At 34.5% G+C, this 22706-nt stretch overlaps 1 protein-coding gene and 1 long non-coding RNA gene across 19 annotated transcripts in view; one reads left to right on the forward strand and one right to left on the reverse strand.

Annotated features, from left to right (window-relative positions):
* LOC308199635 (uncharacterized protein) overlaps positions 1 to 22706 on the forward strand; it is a 305939-nt gene that overhangs the window by 134257 nt on the left and 148976 nt on the right. The window lies entirely within an intron of this gene.
* LOC308199642 lies at positions 918 to 22424 on the reverse strand. The gene is made up of 2 exons (XR_013954795.1): positions 22057 to 22424; positions 918 to 22018 (listed from the first exon to the last, which is right to left on the reverse strand). It is a non-coding gene; the product is annotated as an uncharacterized lncRNA (long non-coding RNA).

Here is a 22706-nt window from a genome sequence, read left to right on the forward strand (position 1 = left end):
GAACTTGATGGACTTTGCGGAATGGGTTACCCTTCAGCTCTTGACTAGAAGGTAGCAGCCAATTGGTATCTATTGGCATAAGCACAGAGAGGTGAATAATCTGACACCTGAAACTTGCATTAGCTACAATCCATAAGTAGGTTTTCCTTTTTCTATACTTAATATAAATGAACACCATGTGACAAAGCAAAGAAATATATTTTGTCTGGCTGGAATCAGGAAATCAATTTTACGGCAATAAGAGTTACAAGATTAAACTTATTTTCTGTTTAAAATATTTTGTACAGTTATAGATATATTTATTTTATAGATATATTTATATTTATTATTTATATATATTTATATTTATAGATATATTTATTTTATTTTGGTAATTATTAGCTATGGGATTAATAGCCATTTTTGTTTTTTAACCAAACATCAAGAAGCAGCTGAAAGTATTTGAGGAAAACAGCAAAATAAAGAAAAGAAAAACACACACGCACACACACACAAAAAAAAAAACAACAGAAGCAAGGTTATTGAAGCAAGGTTAGAGATTAAGGAGAATTTAGGTGTGTTCCAAATATTACTTAAATACTTGAGTAAGTTTTTGATAAAGATACTGAACATGTTTTTGAGACTAGTGTGGACCGCATAGGAATAATAGAATTTTTTCTGTCCAAAGTGGGATCCAAATTAAAATTATATTCTGTACTGAAATCAGAAGGTTTGGATAACCTCTGATATAAAATAACAGCACACAATCATAAATCCACAAGACACAATTTTTAATGGGTCTGGCAATGGCACATAAGGAGTGGAAAAAAAGAAACATAGCCCAATAAGAAAGAATGTAATGACAATGCTACAATCTCCTTAGTGTGACTGCAGTACTACAAAAAGCTGTATTTTGGTGAACCTAAAGTAAATGAGAGAAAAAAAAAGGATACTTCTGATCCCAACATAGAATATGTCAGACCAATTCAATGATCTCTGTAGAAGAGCAATAGCAGAGTGAAACTGTTTTTCTATATGATAGCAATATAGCAGACCTGATGTAGCCATTTTTGATATAGTACCATATTTGTTATAGTGATAAAGTGTAGGAGAACACTATTTAGTTAAAGTGCTGAATAACATAAGAAGTAAAAAGTGGCTAAGGAGCTTGGAGAAGAGTGTGTAAAATGTTATTTTGGAAATGGGAGTCAGTAGGTTGAACAGCAGTTTCTAATATAATGCAGTGTTTTGAGACTGGCTCTAGGAGAGTTTGCCAGATTTGATTGTGAGAACAATTTTTTTTTCCCCACAACAATCCCAAACTAATGTCTTTTTAGATGGTGCTGTGCAGCTATACTTTTATTTCAAGCAGGTTTCTCATCCATTCTTTCTTGGACCAGCTGAAAGAACTAGAATAGGTTCTTTTCTTTAATGAAGTCTTGTGATTTTGATGTTGTAATGTTTAGAAACAACACGAAACAACTCTTTTTCACAGTGTGGGTCACTGTTTGGATAACTCCATATACATAACCAAACATTTTGCAGCAGTGGCTTGATATGAGATATACAATATCTTTTTCATGCAAAAACTAATTAAATCTCTTGCTTATATTAATTATCGTATTAATTTAAACTAAGCCATTGTACAGCCGTTTATATATTGTCATTTCTACACCTCCTTATAACAAAGAAAACCTGTCTTCAGTTTCCTCCTTTATAATCACCAACTAAAGACTTATTTATTTATTTATTTATTTATTTATTTACAATATCTAGCCTGAAAATTAATGACAATACTGAAAGATAGGCATCTGATAACAAAAAGTAATTTGCATAAACTGCCTGCTGGCATGAAAGAGCATCTTCCTTTTCAAATCCACTGTAAATGAATATAAGCTAAAAGATTAGGTTTAGCTCTTCAAAGCTACCTAAAGGATTCATGGCTTTGAAAATCTCAGCCACAACGTGTACTGTTGTAAATGAGAGCAAAACAATTTACTGCGTAACAGCATGGGGAGGAAAAATTAACATGTGTAAACAATTTAGAAATGAGGCTGTTCTTTGGAGGGCTAGCTCTGTTAGCTTTATCATAATAGCCTTTCTCTTGAACATTATTGGAAACTGCTGCATTGTAATAACAGTGCATCTGGAGCCAGGAAATACCTATATACTCTGATGTGCAACCATATCCTTTGGCAACAGGACAACTCTTCCACCTAGGGAGGTGGAAAAATGAGATACCTGTGGAGAGAAAAATATTTGTGTCTTCATTTCAGTCCCTACATCTGGGAATCTGGAGGGGTCACGGATGATAAATAGGAATTTTCCATCAAGTTCGTGGTTTGGAGTATAACCAGAAATAGCAGTTGTTATTGAATGCCATCAAAACTGAATTGGAGGACTTTGCCATGTCCTTACATAAAGACAAATGGGATCTTAGTTAGGTGCTTAAATGTATTTTGTCTTTAATATAGCAGAAGAACTTTCATAAAAGCTGTGAGACAGGGAAAGAAATCCATGCATCTTTGTCATACCAAGTAAGCAACAGCAACCAGAATGTTGCAAAACCGGCTGCAATTTAGTCAACCCAGTTTCCATATTTCAATGAGGGGTACTATCTAATTTCTTCCTCCCATCTTCCTACAGCAGTACTTGAGGAGCAAATATTTTACAACTGCTTGCATGGCAGAGTTAGAATTGACTGACACATTCTCAAAGAATTCTCATTTAATTTAATCTGCCGCAATTTGTTCACTCCTTTTAAAAATTCTTTTAAACTAAGCTGCTGCAACCCTGTCTCCCAGAAAATCTGTTTATAAGAAGCTACTAGTGAATCTTTTCTGCTTTTTCCACAATACATTTATTTCTGAAAGAGTTCATATTGCTTTCTCTCCTAAATGAAATTTTTCTGCACAGCTGTTTTATGTTATTTTGTATGTGCTAGCGAACAGGGTACCAGTCCACACTTCAGCTTATATTATTGGGATTTATAAGATTTGATATTTTTTTAATTGCTTCTTAGAGGGTGCTTGCAGCTGCTTATGTGTATGACAATATCTATTCATGTCTCTTTATAAGCAAATACTATGAGATTCTGTGTTACAGACTAAAGTGCAACCTGAAGGAGGCTGTTTGTTTTTTCTGTGTTTCAAAGTTTGCTTTTTCTCCACATTTTTTGAAGTTACAGGTGGAAGAAAGGTGGGACAAAATGTCAGCTAGTAAGGAAAAGTATGTAGAAGCATGACATGGCATTGCCTCTCATCCATTCTTCCCTGGACGTGTCAAACGTCATGCAAAACAGATGGCAGAGGAAGCACTGTGTCATGGGAGAGCTTTTGATCTTTGGTGCAGACTTTCAGAGAAAAATTGTCCAATCACCTCATCAGCAGGCAAAATGCTATAGCAACAGATGAGGAGGAGTGTGAGTAGCCATATATCATATCTGTTTGTTGAGCTGAGACTGTCCAAAGAGCTTTGGGTTGAAATAAACAGCTTGTCTGCACTTGGTGCAACAAAGGGGCTAGGGAAGATGACTCAAAGCTAGGTATGTCCTTCCCAGTCCTTATGCTACATGTTGACTTCGGAAAACTGCTCTTTGGTATAACCTAGAGCAGCATAAAAATCTCCTTTTAGCAACAGGATTTCATGGTAGATTGCTTCCCAAAGTATAGGTCTGCTCTACTATCTTGTCTCACTACCTCAGATGTTAGCTTTGATGGCAAATTAAACTGTAAGTGAGTTGCTTAGAAAACCACAAAGTGAACATTCATTTAAAAAGCCCATGTTTGTCAAGCTTTTGGATTAGCCTGTCAAGTCTTATTGTTGTGCAACTACCAGAAAAATAAAGTTTGGTTCCATAACCAAGATTCTTTCAGTCTATTTCACTGCATGTCAGTAAAGCACAGTGGTATTTGAGACTCTTTGGACATCTTCATTTCTATAACTAGATATGTTTTGTATTCCAGGCTTGTTGATAAGCATTTATGTTCAGTGCACAATGGGAATGGTGTTTCATCTTTGGATAGTCATATCCAAACAAGAGGGAAAATAATATCTACCTTACATGCCATATATTTTTGTTTAATAAGACTTTCTCAGTGATAAAAATGGAAAATTTAATAGCATTTTCCCTAACTGTAGGGCTTTCAATCTCACTTTGGTTGCTGCAACATGGTATTAAATACTTAATGCTGTTCAGGAGCAAAGCACAAATAAATCCACACTGTCTCATTGCTTCTTCAGACACTGTGAAATTTCTTATGGCACCCGATTCTAATATTTTCTCAAGTATGTCACTCTAAGTATAACTTTATTGAAAAAGCTTAGAGATTTTAAAGATTAAGCCTGTATGCTTCAGTAGAAATGTAATTTGCCTCAACAGAAATTGCTATGAAGAATTCAAAGAATTAAAGAGAACGTGCAAGTGTTGTTATAAGCTTTTGAAACATTTTATAAAAGGATGTAATTTTCAGTGAAATTATGAAAATTTTCCAGAAGGATAAGTCAGAGATCAAAAATAATATCACTTGAAAGTGTTATTCATCTGAGAAAACTGTATTTACTCCTTTCCAAGACATATCCACCTAAGAACATCTAAAATGGTTCTGAGCAACAGTTTTAATGTTGAATTTCATTATTTTACTATGAATCTTAGCATCTTCTTAACATTTCAGCTACCAGCTTGCAGAATCATCTTATTTTGATAGTTTTATTTTTCATTAAAAAGAAAAGAAATAACTTCCCCTCAAGTTTGACATTAAAACCAATAACTTCTGAAGTCTTGAAGTATATTATTTGAACAACTTGACTGGTAAATACACTAGCCATGCTACCTGCTATCAGAACTTGGCAACAGAAAGTACATTTCTTTTTTTTTTTTTTTTTTTTTAACAAAGATTTTAAAAGAATAAGTAAGTTTACAATGTAGCCTGAGAATCTCTGCAAGCAATGACATAGGAATGTAGATCAGTACAAAATTTTGCTTGCTATTTTTTACGGAAACAACTTTGTTTATTCTTTTGGAATTAATTCTCAAATTGCTCAAATAACCTTTTTCTGTACTAGTTCAGTGAAGGATGTAAACTACAGACAGCGATTCAGCATACTGTTCTGAGGTTACTTTCTCCAATCTGTATGTTACTTCTGTTCCTTTTGCAGTCACAGACAGAAGGAGATTTTTATATGAGGAAGTTTAATGCTATGGTAGAAATACAAATTTATTTATCTATTTATTTTGTATTTCCCTCCCTGCCCTGTTTTTGAGCAGTTTCACTTCTACCTTGCTGTAATTTCCTTGTAAAGTTGAATTTTCTTAAAGTAATTCAGGCAGGTTGTGAATATTTGTCCAAAAATGTGTTGAGTTTTAGTTAAAACAAAACCCCAAGACTTTGACAGTAAAGTTTCAGGTGAAAAGTGTTTTATTTTAACAAATGAGAATGCTCCAACAGAAAGCTTTTATTTTTTTCTAAGTTGGTGGGACTGATTCACAATACTGGATCATTTCCATTGCTTCCAGAACTTTTTGTAAGCACACTCCAAAAATTTCCAATTATCATCACAAATGATTATGTTTCTCCTTTTTTGAGCATTATATTAATCAGAAGAATCTAGAATTTATCACCTGAGAATTTATCACCCCTTTTACTGACAGCGGGCTTCTGTTTTTTAATACTGTACTTTTATTTTGTATGTGATTTAAAAAAAAATGCACTTTTTTTTTTTTTTTTAAATGTATGATTATAGCATCAAGTGTTTTTCTGTATGTTTACCAGAACTTGGAAACCAATGCCTTTTCTGAACTATTCATATCACATAGGCAGCAAAGCAATATACTCATACTTGGTGTCCTGGTGCTGTACGAATGATTTCTAGAATCTGTGACCAGATTTCATTCACCTGCTAAGAAGGATCTGGAACTGTAGAAAGGCAAAGGGAAGAGAATTCACTCTGTAACTAGCTGAACAGTTATTCTCTTTATTCACTTCTTTTTACTTTTTTTTTTTTTTTAAATGTTATTGCAAGGTAATTCAGCGTGAAAAGTTGAGCTGCACATTTCTCTTTAGTCTTAGCATTGTAAGGGCAGGTAAAATCCAGAAATGCTTTCAAGCACCTCCACCTCTGCCCATCATGTCCATTCTTTTGTCTGGCTGTTCTGAATCATGGAGGAGATTTCTCTGCTTCTTCATGTTCAGAAGCAAATTTTGAATTGAATTTGGCAAATGGTTTCTGGCTTATTGCTTTTCTTTTTCCTGGGAATGCACAATTGCCAGGCAGAACAGTATTTCTGAAGATGCGGCTGTGATCTCTTTGTCTTAGCACCAAGAATCAGTGGCAAAGGATGTCTCACAGCTTCCTCTCCAAAACTTTAGATTTCTCTTTCATGTGTCAACTGCTGCTTAACAGTCCACAGACCTCTGGTGGTGATGGTGCTCCACTTATCTGACCTTTTGACTTTATTGCTGACTTGTATTTTCTTTCTAAAGACTTGATCACTTTCAATACAGTTTTTCAAGACAGCTCATCACTGGCCCAACTCTACTTCTGTTATGCATGGGTAACATAATAGGAGATGAGGCATACTCAACAGTGGGTATGTTTTAAAACCCTAGGCAATAAATTTCTCTGCACTCTTCTGTAATCAGGTCATCCAAGTAAAACTTCTCCATTTAAACCTCATCTCTTTGGTCATCTCAAGATTCCTTCACAGAAACCATTCTTTAAACAAATGTGCTCAATTTTGTCACAGCAAGGAAAAGTTCACGAGAAGAGATGAAATCTCTGAAAGTCACGATCATTCTGCCAGGAATAGATCTAGGTTTAAGTATATTCATCCAGAAGTCAGATTAGAAGCAAGATCAGTCTGCAGAGACCAATTAGTCATGTGGCTATATTCTTATTACTAAGTGATGGCCATGTTTTGTTTCATGGCTGTTTCTTTCCTCAGAAAAACCAACAATAGCAGACATTCAGAAAAATGAGTGAGGTTTTACATTTGAAGGAGATTTTTGTGTCTGGCCAAGCAAAAATTGATGAAAGCAACAAAGAGCAGTGCAATATTGATGAGACCCTGGTCTAACTACAGAGATGAGCATCCAGGCTCTCACATCTTTTAGGATTTTTACCTCTTTCCCTGAAGCATTGTCACTTCACCCTGAGTAACAACAATATAGATACTGGTAGGAAACCTGTAATGATTATTCAGAAAATGGTGAGGAAGAATAAAAGACATTGCCCAACCTATGATTACCCCAAATTTGATTTTGACGTACACTGAAAAGGCTGCAGCTTTTGTATGTGGTCGTTCTGAAGAAAACAGCAGAAGTTTAGTTTATGTACTCTCCTACGTACTCTGGTGCATGCACCCTGTTATCAGCTACAGAGATTCATTTTAAAGGGATAATACTCTGGGTTTATGTTGAGGTGACTTTTTGTGTCAGCACTTGGAAGTGGGTGGCATTTCTCAGGTTCAGTACTACGTCTAGTGCACTACTGTTAGATTTAAAATGTTCATTTGCAATAAATTTTTTGGTATTATTAGGTGGTTAGCATTTTGTGGGTTTTGTTGGAGGTGGTGGTGGTGTTTTTTTATTTGTTTGTTTGTTTGTTTTACTTTAAATTGACATTTTTCTTTTATCCTATAAATTCCATATAGATTCTTCAGGTAAGTTTAGTAAATATATTTTGTGTAGCATGATAAATAAGAACGTACTTTCAGGCAGTACAATGCTAATTCGTGGATAATTGGTTGTCTGGACTGAGCTGTCAAAGTATTCTGGTTTTGAAGAAAACAATTAAGTGTTTCCACTTGATCATGGATGCTAAAATGATGGGTTGTGGAAGTTAACCCAATGGGTTTTAAGGGTGAATCCAGAAATCTTCAGAGTATTCAAATACAGGTTCCCTTTCCTCCATGAAGCTTGCCAAGGGTGCTGAATTAGGCAAAGGAAAAAATTCTGACAGGTAAACAGAAGAAAAATGGAGCAGATGGTTTGTTTCTAAAGCAGGTGTACATTGCTGGTCACTCAATCTGCAAACAGCAGCATTGAGATATAGGAAGCTAAAGGAGTAAAGTGTTAGTGTTAGTACCAATGGAAAATTAGTTGTTGAAAGTGAAATGGACTGCAGGTCCATTTCAGGACCAGGGGGATAGAAACAATCCTCATCTTATGATGCAAACGTGTCTTTTTTATTTATTTTTTAAAGCATAATATCAGATCCTGCAAAGTACCATTGTCTCTTGCACAAAAATAGATGTTTTTGTTATCTTTATCTTAATACGTCTCTGGTGAAGTGTTCCTGGGAAAGGACAATGGAAAGTCTTTTCTTTACTTTCCTTATTTTTTAAATATATACATCTTTTGTAAAGTTCATAGTTTTAAAAGTCTTTAATGTTGAGTCACTTGAAGAAAAGAATCAATACAAAATTCATGAAAAGATGAGATGATGAGATTTTTTTGTTGTTTAAAAGTCTTCTCAGTCAGATCAAGTACATGCAAAGCAAACCTGTAAGGGAATGGCTATATTTAATATGGTATAACTCTGAGTGGTCCAAAGGATTATTTATTTCTTTATTTACTGCCTTCTGTTGGAGCATAGTGGGAAGAAAAGTGATAATGCCATTAGAGTTTACTTGTAGATCCACATTTAACAAACTTTGCATGCATGAAAACAAATACTTGCTTGAGAACTCTGCTGAAACGGAGACTTGGTTCCCATTCCTGAGACTGGTATGTGTTGTAGTTGGAAAAACTGCAATTGGAAATTGTTTATAACAGCAACAGATTTGGCTTTTTTTTTTTTTTAAGTGTATTTTTTTTTTAAGTGTATTTTTTCCGATAAGATGATGTAGCCCAAGGTTTTAGGTAATTTACAACATGTTTAAGCTCAGAACCTCAGTTTAGAGGAGAACAGCAATCTGAAGCCTCATGTAGTTGTGGATACTTTAACATGCTAGCTTCTGAGAGAGATTATGACGTAATGGAAAATAAATATGAGAAATATGTGTTGGTATTATTCACCATTTTAGCGCACTATAATCTAATCACAATTAATGTTGCATTGCTATAATAAGTATTAGAAGATGATATTTTGATAGCATAAATTTGCAGGTGTAATTCATTCCCAGTAGGTGCCCTGACAGAATTTTAAGTAGCAAGGTAATGCTAATTCATTATATTACTGGTAGGTGATATTATTGCCCAGGTGCATCAAAGCCCCAGACGTTGATGCTTACTTCCCGCCCTGACACAATCCTGATCTCCTGGGTTCATCTTCCCTTCCCCTTTGTCACTTCTGCTCTCATTTTACCTTTCCCTTGGTCAAGACCCTGTCCCTTGGAACAGCAAAAATTGAATTGTTCAGAAAACTTGAATTACTTTAGATTGAATCACGATGGCCAAACCTAAGATTCTATAGAGGAAGGTTGACCTATCTATACCATAGTATTTCTTTATTTTAAAGTTATTTGTCTTCTGCAGATGTTGCAAGTTACTGATTAAAGCTGAATGATTCTCAAACCAATCTTGGGGCTGTCTAATCTTGTTTTTGCCCTTATCCACATTTCAACTTTCTGGGCTTTTATCTAGTTATATAGGAAATGTAAAGTTTCTTCTTGGCTTTCTAAGTTTTCTTTTGCTCACTTGACAACAATATTTCTTTGTTGTTCTGTCATTTGTCATAATTTGTCTCTGTAAATCTGCTTTTTTTTTTTTTCTGGTACAATAACTGATAGCATATATGCAGTAATATGAATATTATTTTCAAAAATATGCACATCAGACTAGCTGCCCAGATAAAGAAAAATAGTATGCTTTGATTACATCTACTCCACTTTTCATAAATGTGTATAGTGACTAAAGTTTGTTTGTTTTTTTTTTCAGAAAAATAAAATGCCATATACAAATTAGAGAATTTTGAACTTGTTGAAGTATACAAAACAGAAACCTTATTCTAAAAGCTATACTATATTTGTCACTGAAAATAAAGCATGGCTCATTATTTGTAAATAATATATGATGGATCAATATTTTTATAACAACTTTGAACTTCATGAACTGTGAATGGTGTTCAGCCCAAGCACTAGCAACAGAAATATGCAGGTATAATGCTAAATAATTTAGTACAGTTTGAAAAATAGGGGTATTGTCATGCATGACTTGTGAATCGAACAAGACGCAGTATTCAATGAATAGATAACTTGCTAGAAATTATTTCAGTTGCTGAACCAAGTTTGATTTGCACATATATGTGACTTAATGGAACAGCTCAGGTGCTTAGGATTAACTGCTTCACTCGGTCAAGACCCTGTTTGATAATACCTTGTCCTCTGGGCTATGCTAACTCATTTTCTGGCTGATTACAGTGCTGTATAAGAAGTGTGAAATTGCTTTCCATCGGAATTTTCTCCCTGTGATAGTGATGTGTGCATCTTTTGAAGGTTATCTGCTCAGGATTCATCATCTGTGGTGCAGTGAAATTCTCCTCCCATATTTCTTTCATGAACCATGATTTACACATTTCAACTCTATTCACAGCTGAATAGATGCAGCAGTATTCGGCCTCATTTTCTTGAGTTGTTGAAATTACTTTTCAAGCTGGGACACGTTTTGAAAAGTTTCTGCCAACTCAGCTGTTACGTAGAGGTTATATGAATTTGCTGGAACTTCTGTTGCGAGTGGCATAATTACCAAGGGTTTATCTTTGAAACCATTAGCTGAGGGGATGTAATGAGTTAATTTCCTTATCTCACTGAGTCCCAATAAAATAAATTATTGCTGAAGCCTTGTATGTGAAAGGAGTTTACTTAGTGGACCCAAGACATTTCACTGTTACCATCACTGTCTCAGGCTGAGCCAGGCTGTTTAACAGACTGAGGAGAGGAAAGGTAAAGGTAGTCCCCCACCCAAACTTTTGCTGTTACATGAAATAAGGACGTGGGTACTGTTTGGTTCCACAGCACAGCAGCCCTTTCCCAGATGTGCCAGATAATTTGCAAAGCATGCTGTTGGCCTTGCAGAGGGAGAGTCAAGGCCCAGAGACTTGTAAGTCTACACTTAGCATCTGTGGATAGGGGGAAAAAGAATTCTGACCAGGTGTCTTGGAGAAATCATGATCAGGCCAGAAAGGAAATTATTTTGAGAAGGGAGCTTGATTTCTCAATATCTTTATGGGAATTTCATCTGTGTCCATGTGTCAGCTTTTACATTCTGTGAATGATGATTGAGTCATCATTGAACATTAGCCTCTAGCCGTCTTACCAGGCCAAAGTAAGGAAGCCTGTGAGAAAAGGCATGTATTCAGTCCAGCTGATTGCTGATGAATACTATAATGACTGTCAATTGACAGCCCGTGTTTGTTATTAGGAAAAATCAGATATATGCTTTTCTACTGCATACTTCTGGTTTAATATGTTTATTTTTCTTAGAGAGGGGAATTCTCCTGCTAGGGGAATAAATGGTATGTGGAGGGATTAGAATGCAGCTGGAGTGGTTTTGTTGTTTATTTTTTTTTCCTCTATGTGATCTACTGTGTGAAGAACAGAAATGGTGTTTACTAATTCCAGTCTGATGAGGTCTTTGAAATGAGCAGATAAACCCATGACTTTGGTACATGCTGCAGAGAACCTATCTGATACTTGAAAATCTTTATTCCCTGGAGACTGTGTTGAAGAACAGTTGAACTTTGATCTTCTGAAACTGTAGCTGAATCCTAAATGGAACCATGTTTGAGGTCCACAGTCTCAAGTGATCTAGATCTTTTACAGTTACTAGATTTCTGGCATTTGCATTGAAATGCAAAGTGTTATGTATTACCAAGAACGTGAGCCTGTTTTTTGGCACACATTTGGATTTCCATCCAGTCAACATGAGACTTCTTGTTTTTAAATAATATATTTTTGAACAGATTATTCCTAATTCTTCTTTCTTGCACAGCTTTGTAACCTTCCAAGTTTTCTTATAAGAGAAAATACATATTTAGTTTTGGGTTCTCATTTTGCCATCTATGACCTCCATTGTCTGCTCGCAAAATCAGTCAAACATGCTAGACAGAACCATCTGTCTCACAGGGATCCAAAACTTTCTCAGTGATCAGCAGGAGATCAGCTGCTGACCAAGAATAACAGGTAAAACATAATTTAAGTGCTCCATTCCTTCTGGGCTAGCAGCTCTGGAATTCTGGGAGGTGTAAACCATATTGATTTTTCCACGTCTCAGTGTAAATTGCAACACACTCTTATTAAACATTCTGGAAGTCCTTAAAATATTTCTCCTAATGGATATTCCCCGTCTTTTTTCTTCATGCTCTCTCTCTCACCCTTCTTCCTCTTCTTTTTCTCTCTTCTAAATAGATTATTTATGGTATTCTGCAACATCTTAAGCTGATAAAAATTTATTCTGTGTTCTCTTTTATGAGTCTCCCCATTCCTGTGCTCAGTTAAAAAAAAAAAAAAAAAAAAAAAGTAAAAAGTTTTCACACTGTAGATGTGAGATACCCCTAGGATAATCCTTACAAAACTGCTGGTTAAATTGGCCATGCCCAAGTGTACTTGGCCAGATCTACTACTCATGGGAGTGAGCTATGGGGCTCTTTGTTGCAGGCATGTTGACTAGAGGAATTTGTGTACAAAACCATTTTGACTTATAATATCGACATATGCCATAAAAACAAAACAGAAAAAAAAAAACACGACAGCTGCCTGCAATATTGATTTCACTTGTTCAATTCAACGTAAGCTGCTTAGTCTTTTATAATAAACAGAGTAAACACATTGGCAGCACAATTGTGTTCCATGTGGAAGGCTGGTGGAGAGCCTGCATATAGCTTCAGGCATATTTAAGCCTTGTTTTGCTTTTTAAAATAACAATAAAATAGAGTTTCAAGGTGCTGAATATTCAGACTGAATAGATTACCCCATGCACCTGTAATTACATATCCTTTAACCTGGTGGGTGGTGTGATTTCTTTAAGCAAATTGTTGAAGGGTCAGATTATGTTGTGGGAGAGGAGCTGAAACACCTTCTGATGGAACTCCAGCTTGAGGCATGAAATGTATTTTGGGAGGAAGATTTTCTGTCAACAGTTGGAGCAATTTCTAAAGTGATGTAAGGACTGCATATTTGGTTTACAGGTTTTAATTAGCATTCCAGGGATCTTGATGGGCTTATTATGCAGTTCAACTCTACCTCTCATAAATGACATGTTTGTAAAACAGGCTGCTGCTTTTCTCTACTGTGCTAGAAGAGGAAAAGGCTTTATCTGCCACACACACAGAGGGCTGCTTCTTGCCCTCTTTAATTTTTTTTTATTTATTTTTTTTTTGAGCATGGCAGTCAAAGAGTAGAGGTGATATACAGGCCAGGTCTCTAGCCACTCAGTTTTTGAGTTATGCTTTCAGGGTTTTTAGAATGATGACTATCTGACCTTTTCAACATAAAGGCATATTTCTAGTTCTCTGCTCTGTGGAGCTAGTCCTCAAAATAAAAATTTTATGCTTGTGTTTTCGTTCTCTCTTTTTTCTACCTTGTTATTCTTCTACATTTATTTTCTCTGTGACTATCTCCTTTCTCTCTGCTCTGTCTCTTTCTCTCCCCCCACTATGTTCTTTTTGTCTGTCTTTCACCATCTGCCAGATATTGCCTCCCTTTTTATAAAGGGCGATTTGATATATTTTACTTGAAAAGCAAAACCAAAACACCACTGTGTTAATAAAAAAGCAAAGGAAAGACTTTTCTAATAGCTGTGATGAACCCTGACTGTTGACTGACTTTTAAACCATAGAAATAAAGCTATAGTGCTTTTTATTTACAGTCAAATCAACAATACTGTGATTTTAGTAAATCTTTAGCTACCCTAGTGATATCTTTATAATTCAAGATCATCTGTATATTAGCTTAGTTTACGCTATGTAATTAAACAGTAAAATATAGATTTCATGTGACACTATCCTATGTCTTTATTAATCTTTCTGTAGTGGAGTAGCATTTTTTATTTGTTAGAAATGAAATGAAAAGACAAATTTGTCTTTCACTATGTTGCAACCAAAATTTGAAATAGTGTCATTACTAATGTATTATATGCATTTTTAATGACATATATCAATAACATTGAGTAAAACTAAGCTTAGATAAAGCAACAGAAAATGCATCTTGATTCTATTTTATATACGTTTCAAACAAATTTCAAACATTGCAAAGGTTCTGTAAGACTTTTTCAGTAATGTTCTGTTGAAAGCAAATTCTGTTTTTGCATACCTTAGAATATGCATAGCATTGAGGACAGATACTGTGCTGTAAGCCATATTTTAAAGAAGGTATTGTTTATATTATATATTAACTGTTATCAGTCTGAAGTACAATGGCTTAATGCCCTTTCTCTCCCAGTGTATCTATACTAATTTACTCGACTTCCTCAGCTACAATATTAAACACCTTTTGTTCGTATAAGCTCTGCATATTTCCAATAGCAGTAGTGAAAGGGAACCCATGATTCCCTTGGACTTCTTGCTTTTATTTAATACTTACAGCTATATAAACACTCACCTATATGTAGATGTCAATCTATATATTGTATTTATACAGTTATAATGATTGTGTATATTTTACATTATATATCAGCAATCTATATATTGTATTTATATAATTATAATGATTGTGTATATTTTACATTATATATCAGCTGAAAAAAACTTCTGAATAATCAATTAAATGTGTTTCAGGATTAGTACTTTGAATATAGATACATCAGTAGGATGTGGAACATTGATTTTATGAAGAAGAAATTTGTACAGGGTAGTAAAATTTCAGTAAAGTATAGTTCCTTCAAAAAACCCTCAACTTCAGAAATAATCTCATTTTAAATTCAAAGACAAATAGTATATATAAGAGTTGTTTCTATCACAAAGGAGATGAGAAAGACATCAGAGTTTAGAGTGAGTCAAATTAGGAGATCTCTGAGAAAAAAAAAAATGAAATAGCTAAAGCTGATTCTTGAAAGCAATTTAAACCAATCAGATATGGACAGTCCTCTTCGTGAATCTGACATCAGTGTCTTCATCTGTGACTAGGTATCCTCTAGGATTGTGCTTCCCTTCTGACCAGGAAAAGTCAAGCGTTTTAGTGAGATCCACTCACATTTCACTGGGATAAAAAATAAATCCTAAAGAATATCATAATATGGGGAAAATGTTTTTGTGAAGAGGTAACTAAACATCTCCATTTCACTGGAAATACTCCTATTCTAAATTTTTTTCCATCACCCCTCTTTAGTCAAAAATCCAAACATCCATATCTTCCGTGAAACCTTGGTGTTTTAACACTGAAACTCTTTCCATTAGCTTTTAATGTAATGCTTTCTTTTCTCTCTGAAAAACATTGAAAAAAAAAAAAGTTTATTCTTTCTCTGAACTGGAATGCTTTGTTCTGTTTGATGTTGACCTGCGAGCCACTTTAATTGTGTTGTGCTAGGTGATACTGGTTTGCGTGGATTCATGTGCCCGTTTTACTACAAATAGAATGATATTTGAGCAAACTCTAACTGTTCCAGCCTACCAGTACTTTCCTTGGAGGAAAGCCACAATTTGTCAGCGTGCGCTAACTGTAGATCAAGCCTGTATGCATCTGAGCTAGTGGCAGGTTAATGTCAAACATCTACACAAGAAAATCTTGATTTCAACACAGCATTTTGATTTGGGTTATTTCAGCCTACAACAGCAAAATTTGCTCAATTCTTCCTCTTTTTCTAGTGCTTGAAATGTTTTGTTAATTTTTAAGAAACAACATTGCTGAATTCCTGTCTGTCTTCTATTATTTTCCTCTGTCTTTTATTCAGTGCCTCTAGAGATAAAACGGAAGATGTGAGTAAAGACCAGGAATATTCTCTGGATATGATTTTCAGTCAACTCTTTTATCCTGATTTTTCTTAGGATCAGTTTTCTGTCCCAATACTTTAACGTTTCAGTACCTCACAGGGTCTTCCCCTTCCATCAATCCTTGGATTGAATTTTAATTCCATTGAAATCAGTGAGAGGTTTTCTTCAGTGACTTTGGTACTAGGATTTCCCACCTCCTGCATCTGTGAGTCTTAGTATTTTTCAGGGGGAGACTCCGTTATCTTGTTGTAAGGCCACTGGACAGAGGCAAATGACCTTGGCTTCCTCTTTCTCACCTTGCTTAAGTCAGTTTCTTTTTTGTTTCATAAACTCAGCCATGTAAAATCTGTAATCTTAACTTTGAGTACGCCATTCATATGGAGCATCAATGAGTATATTTCCTAGGTTTCATATATTATTCTCCAACTGGAAAATTCTAATTTACTCTTGGTTTACATTTTCTTATAAGAGGATGCCTTTCCCAGCTGCTTACTATGACAGAATTTCAAGATGCAGACCATTGCACCAAAACAAAAACGCTGAAAGTTATTGCTAGATTTCTAGAACAGTTTTCAAAGAAAAACCTAAGAAAGAAGCATGAAATACTCAATGTAGAAAATTATTTCATTTTATCTTTCTACATGAAAAAAAGGTTTGATTATCAAAAGCAAAGCAAAAAACAACCCCCACCTTGTATTGTTTGCACTAGAAAGTGTACAACCTGAGGATTTTTTTTTTCTTCTGTATTGTGTCTTACTAGGAATATGAGAATAATTGAAAGGAAAAATTCCTGTGCATCATAAAATTAATTAAAAAAAAAAAGTCATATTGAACATTTTGATTTTTTCTGTACTGATCTCTTAAATTGGCTCATTTGCTTTTCTCAAAAGATTTTTTTTATGTTACATAGTTCTTGATAGAAAATATTTTATTTTTTTCCATTCACAGAAACAATTTTTTCTATAAAGCTATTACTGATGAAAGTTTTCCTCAGCTTGCAAAGCCAGTGTAAATCCATATCCTGAAAGGTCTATAATAGCGAGCCCCATGTATCTGAAATACTTTTTATCATATATCCTGTCAGGAAACCCACACTCCCATTTACAAATGGCAAGAGAACCAAGAGAGTAATCAGAACCACAGGATATCATCTGTAGTAAAAAGGAAATATTTCAATAGTAGTACAGAGGCAATGATGCAGATTGTTGTTGATCAAGAAATCATATGAAGATCATTCTTGCATAAAGGATTGCCTACAGGGCTAAAAATGCAAAGGATTTTTGGTAAATGCAGCTGTAGTGGGGTGCTTTACTGGTTCTTGCTTCTTGTGTATCAGTGTAGCAGTCTGTGTATTTGTGACATACCGGTGTTCTGAAAGCAGAAAACCACCTGAGCTGCCCATTGATTTGCAGAGCATGACTGTGTTCAGTTCTCTGGATGAGACATGCAACAGAAAAAAAGCAGCGTAACAATATTATAAACTAAGTTTGGCTGTTTCAAACAGTTCTCTCTTATCCTTAAATGAAGAGTTTCTCTAATGAAAAGTGACAGAGAAAATATGGATAAAAGTCTAAGTGCTTTGTTGTTTTCAATAAGAAAAATTTCCAATGTGTCTTATAAAAGAAAACCAAGCTACAAATAAATGGGTACCATAGCAATAGGGAGTGTGCACAGGTATGCATTGGGGAAATATTCCAACAGGACATCATAGGCAATTCACAGCTGCAAACGTTGTTATGTGGAGACGTATTTCATCAGTTACAAACTCTTACATAAGCTGGAGCCATGTAAACCAATAACTGGTCTCTACATCTCTGCATTGACATTCTTCTTGATGCTATTGGAAATATTTACAGTCCTACAGTACTTGAGGTATCATTGAGGACTCTCTTATCTAAGGCACATTTTGCCCAATTTCCCACTGAAGTACTAATTAATCCTCTGCAAGGATCTTGCTTTGGTTCCAAACTCTTCTTACTCTCCCCTGTAGTATACTATAAATCACGTTCAGAAACAGCAATGTAATTCTTACAGACAGAATTTGTTATACATATCTAATTATTTTTATCACGTACAACAATTGGGGTAGGATGGAACAGGACGGAGAAGGAGGAGTCAGGAAGGCAGAGAGGATATTACACAACTAAAGCAAGAATTCGTATCCTGCTTCAAAACCTGCTGCTGTCATCAGTCTATCCAATGCCTTAAGTAAGCATTAATGCTATACTATGCTTAATTTGATGGCAGGTGTCCTAGCTATATGTTTACATGTTCTGAAAAAATAGTATGTGCTGTCCTGTAGTACAACCTAGATAGGGAAGTTATTGTTGTTGCTTTAATAATAATAATAAAAGCAGCTGAAAAGTTGAAATGAAAATGGTCCTCAGCCATGTAAAATTTAAACTATTAAGTCCTGCAATGGTAATTTCATGTAATTCTATTATGTGCATCAAGCTTTCTGATAGGCAATATTAGTGAAAATATCTTTGTCAGCAAAACCACATTCAGTTATAGCAGAAGCAAGAGAGAAAAGAAAGCTTTGTATAAAATTGCCATAGGAGCTGACAGGTTTAGGAATGAAATATGAAATGACCAAATAAAATAAAAATAGCTGAGATGCCTGAAACAGAAAAGATCTTTTCAGATTATTATGAATTTACACAATAATTGCTGCTAAAATGAGAAATGCAGGCATATGGATAGAACTTACTGTAATCATCACGTTCTGTAATGGACACGTAGGTTATTTAACTGAAGAAAAGTATAGCAAGAGAGTACAGCATTCACTTTCATAAAACATCAATGCCAAGTTAATCAAAATCATTAAAGCTAGATTAAAATCTAAGAAGTTCTGTTTTCTTGGTGCGTTAACTAAGACAACTTAGACATCAAGCCAAATGCTTCTTTATCATTCTTATTGCACATTTCTGTTACGGTTTCTCTGCCTACTGTTAGTGAAAGAATCCCAAAAGCACCACCATACACCAAAGAAGAACAGAATAACAGTAATAATTATCTCTGTTACTGATTTTTTTTTTTTTTTTTATATAGACACTGCTTTGCAGTGTGTATACCTGTCCATGAGTGTGGAATAAAAAAATTCTGGGCCTCTCTGACACATTATTGGTAGATTGGGGGTTTTGTCTTAATGTTTTCATAGTGCCTGACAAAAAATGAATGAGGTCAAACATCCTAGAGAATGGAGACTGTTTTACAACATATGCCATGAATGCTATTGTTTCTTTCTTTAGAATATAGAAATATTAGAAAATATTGAAGATGCTTTAAGTACAATTCTGATGCTAAAAGAGAAAGGTCAGTGGCTGTACTAGCATATGGAGTTTTCAGTTTTTCCTGGCTCAGCCAAAGCACGGAGGTCATCCTTTCCTGGGTATGCTGCAGACTTCCAAACCTGCTATGGGGATAGCTAGGAAAAAGGTGAAATTATTGATATTTGTTACCAGAATTTTATGGTGTATTACAGTTTGCCATGACTGAGAATTAATTAATGGAAGCATTATTATATCTAGATAATGGTATACACTAGTTATGCAATAAATTATACTTTGAAAATTCAGGCAAATTGGATGAATCACGTGTACTCATATTGGTTATCAGTAAAATCATCCTTATTTTTACAAATATAAAATCCAAAAAGTTTCTCTGTGCTTTTAGTGTTCTCTATTCTTTTTTCCTTTTCCATTTTTCTTTTCCTGCTTCCTTTTCCATTTCCTTTTCTATTTCCTTTTCCTTTCTTTATATTTTTCTTTTCTTCTGCTGTGGTAGGAATAGAGCTGAGCCCAGCTATAGCACACTGCATATTCAGGCCCACTTAATTAATCTATTTTTTTTCTGCCATTTTCATGCATACAGCTGGAATAAAGTTCTGTTCCAGAAATTGTAAACAAAGATTTTTATTTATGGTAAAATAATAATAATTTAAAAGTTAGATGTATACCTTACATTGGAATTTATGTACTTGTTTATTGATTTTCAATAGCACTGATTATTACTGGCCTAGACGTGTATTGACAGGGAATACCAGCTTAACAGTTAGAGCCCTTTGATGCCTGCCATGGGATTTGGAAAAAAAAAAAAAATAAAAATAAAGTTTGATCCATTAAGATTTTGGTGGAAACAAATTGAAAGAACCTTGTTTTTTTTTTTTCGTTGTTGTTGTTTGGTTTTGTTTTTTGTTTTATTCATTTCAGAAAGTCCAGAGGTTAGATGTGATCAAAAAGAAAGAAACAGAACAAGGAAATTCAGTTATATAAAATGTGGAAGGGGAAAGAAGTGGCAAACAAAATTATAAATTGTCATATTTGTTCATCAGCTGTACCTGGTTGTGCAAGTTCTAAATTTGAATGAGATCTCTCTTTGAAGACAGCAGGAAGACAGTAGGAACTTCAGCTTGAGTTCAGGAGATGTAGGATTGGGCTCTAGTTGTGAAATGAACACCTTTATACTGAGTAGCAAATCCTCAGTCTAACAGGGTATAAGAAGATATAAATTCAATTGCTCATGTAAAGAAATTCTATTTACATTCTAAATACGTTGCATCTATTTGTGTTGTTAGCCATTTAGAATCTAACACCTCTATGTAATGTACAGTGCTGTGTAAATCAAGTGATCCATGCAGTAAGCCATGCTTTAGTGTTATTTAGACAGTATTTCCAGGATATATTATAGAAAAAGCAACATATTCTTCTTTCCCTGCAGTTGTCTTTACACTTGAAAGAGCAGGTGTTCAGTTTATCTGATGAGCTGAGAAATATCACTGACTGTATTCACAGAAAAATAATCTTGAAAAAAAGAACCTAAATTTTATGATATATTTAGGTGGTGTGTCAATTTTTCATTTACCTACTCATGACTTTTATTGTAAATTTTGTAATACATGATAAGCAGTGCCAGAATAATACAGGCAGTCATGCAGTGGGAATGGATTTTTGTGTTACTTGAACTGCTGACTTCATTTCCCTTCCATTTGACATGTCTTCTGTCAAAAAAAAAAAAAAAAAAAGGAAAAGATGCCTAATATGGGCAATTAAATGGTCTGGTGCTTACAGATTTTACCATGTCTTCAGGCAGTACGCTGAGCAAGTGTTAAACCATTGAGCACTGAGTCACCCAAGGAGTCATAATTCCAATTCTCTGCTTGGGTGAGAGGGAGAGGAATTTTCCCCAGCAGTAGTAGCAGCAAATATGATCCAGATTCTGACAACAGAAGAGGAAGGAGTGATATTTTCTGTTAATTCTCTTTTCTCCCTCCCCTCTGCTCTTAGGACTGATGAGTATTTCCTTCCTTGAAGCTGAGAGTCAAGGCTGGGATGTTCTGTATGGAATTGGTTCCTAACTATGGCCCAGCTTACTTTTGCTGTGAAGAGACACTGAATTTCAAAATATCACATTTAATTTTATCAATCTTGATTAGTAGCAATCATAATGATAATAGTTTGTACTCTAGAAGGCACTTTAATCTGAAAGTAGGTAATTTTCTGCATTGTTTACATGGGGAAACTGAAGTATAAGATTATGTGATTGCAAATTGTTAGATAACAAAATTTAAAGGCAGGTTCCTGACAGAAATTGAATCAGGGTGCTGGATTCTCAAAACAGGTGCAAGTATTAATTCTCATAAACTCTGTACTATGGTTTAACCCTAAAGCAATACAGGGAAAACTGCTTCAAGCCACTTTTTAGGATGCAAAATGGAGTAGAGATCTTTTGAGTGGGGCAGGAATCGGAAGCCAGGATTTTCTTTCCTGTGCTTCAAGGAGTGATCTCAAGTTGGCTGATTTTCAGGGGGGAGGGTTGACTAGGTTTCAAATTTAGAAACCGTTTTCTGACTGGCTCCCTGAAAGTCATCCCCTTAGCAATTTCTTTAATGGTAATGCAAGTAGGATTTGAGACAAGATAGCTTGTTGAAGAGAAGGAGGAGTTGTTGAAGAAATCAAGGCAAGTAAGAAAAAAAGTCTAAAAGTGGTCTATCCATAAAAAAGCAATGGAGAATTGGTCATGACAGGCAATTAAAGAAGTTTCAGAAATATTGTGGGCAACATTTTTTGTTGATAGATCCATGTAAAAGGAGGTCGTGAATACTACCTTATTTTGTGAACAATTTCTCTTTGTTTATTTACGCTTCAGTGATGGGAGGACTTTGATAGAATTTGACCTTATTTTGATAGATTGATTATTTTGATAGAATTTGACCTTATTTTACATATATCATGTCTCCATATTAAACTGTATATTCTTGTCTACTAGGTTAAAGTGTCTGGTGTTTATATGAAGCCCTTTTATTGGTGTTGATATGGAAGGCTAAATGGAAAATGATCAGGCCATTGAAAGGCCTAATTAACAGTGTTTCTATATTCTGACAGGCAAAAGAAGTGATATAATAGAAGCAAGTATGCAACCATAGGCATAAGAACGTATTGCCACATCTGCATGTTTCCAGCTGTGTTTTTTCTGTTAACTGGAGTAAGAAGAATAATTAACTTCATGATGATTACTTTTAGCTTGAGGATTGTGTTATTTCAGGAAATAACATTTCAATATGTAATGCCTCTAGTGGTGTTAGCAAAAAACTAATATATATATTATATATATATAATATATTATATATAATATATATATATATAATATATATATATATATATATATATATTATATATATATATATATATATAATATATAATATATTATATATATATATAATATATATATAATATATTTTTTAACACTAATCTTAAGTTACCTTTAAGATTAATGTTTGACAGCATTGAGACCATAATGATAATGTTATATATGAATGTTGTAATTGTAAATTTACTGAATAAAGATTGTTCAGAGTGGATAGC

The sequence above is a fragment of the Anser brachyrhynchus genome (assembly GCF_964034855.1).
Source record: "Anser brachyrhynchus genome assembly, chromosome: 9".
Taxonomy (NCBI): Eukaryota; Metazoa; Chordata; class Aves; order Anseriformes; family Anatidae; genus Anser; species Anser brachyrhynchus.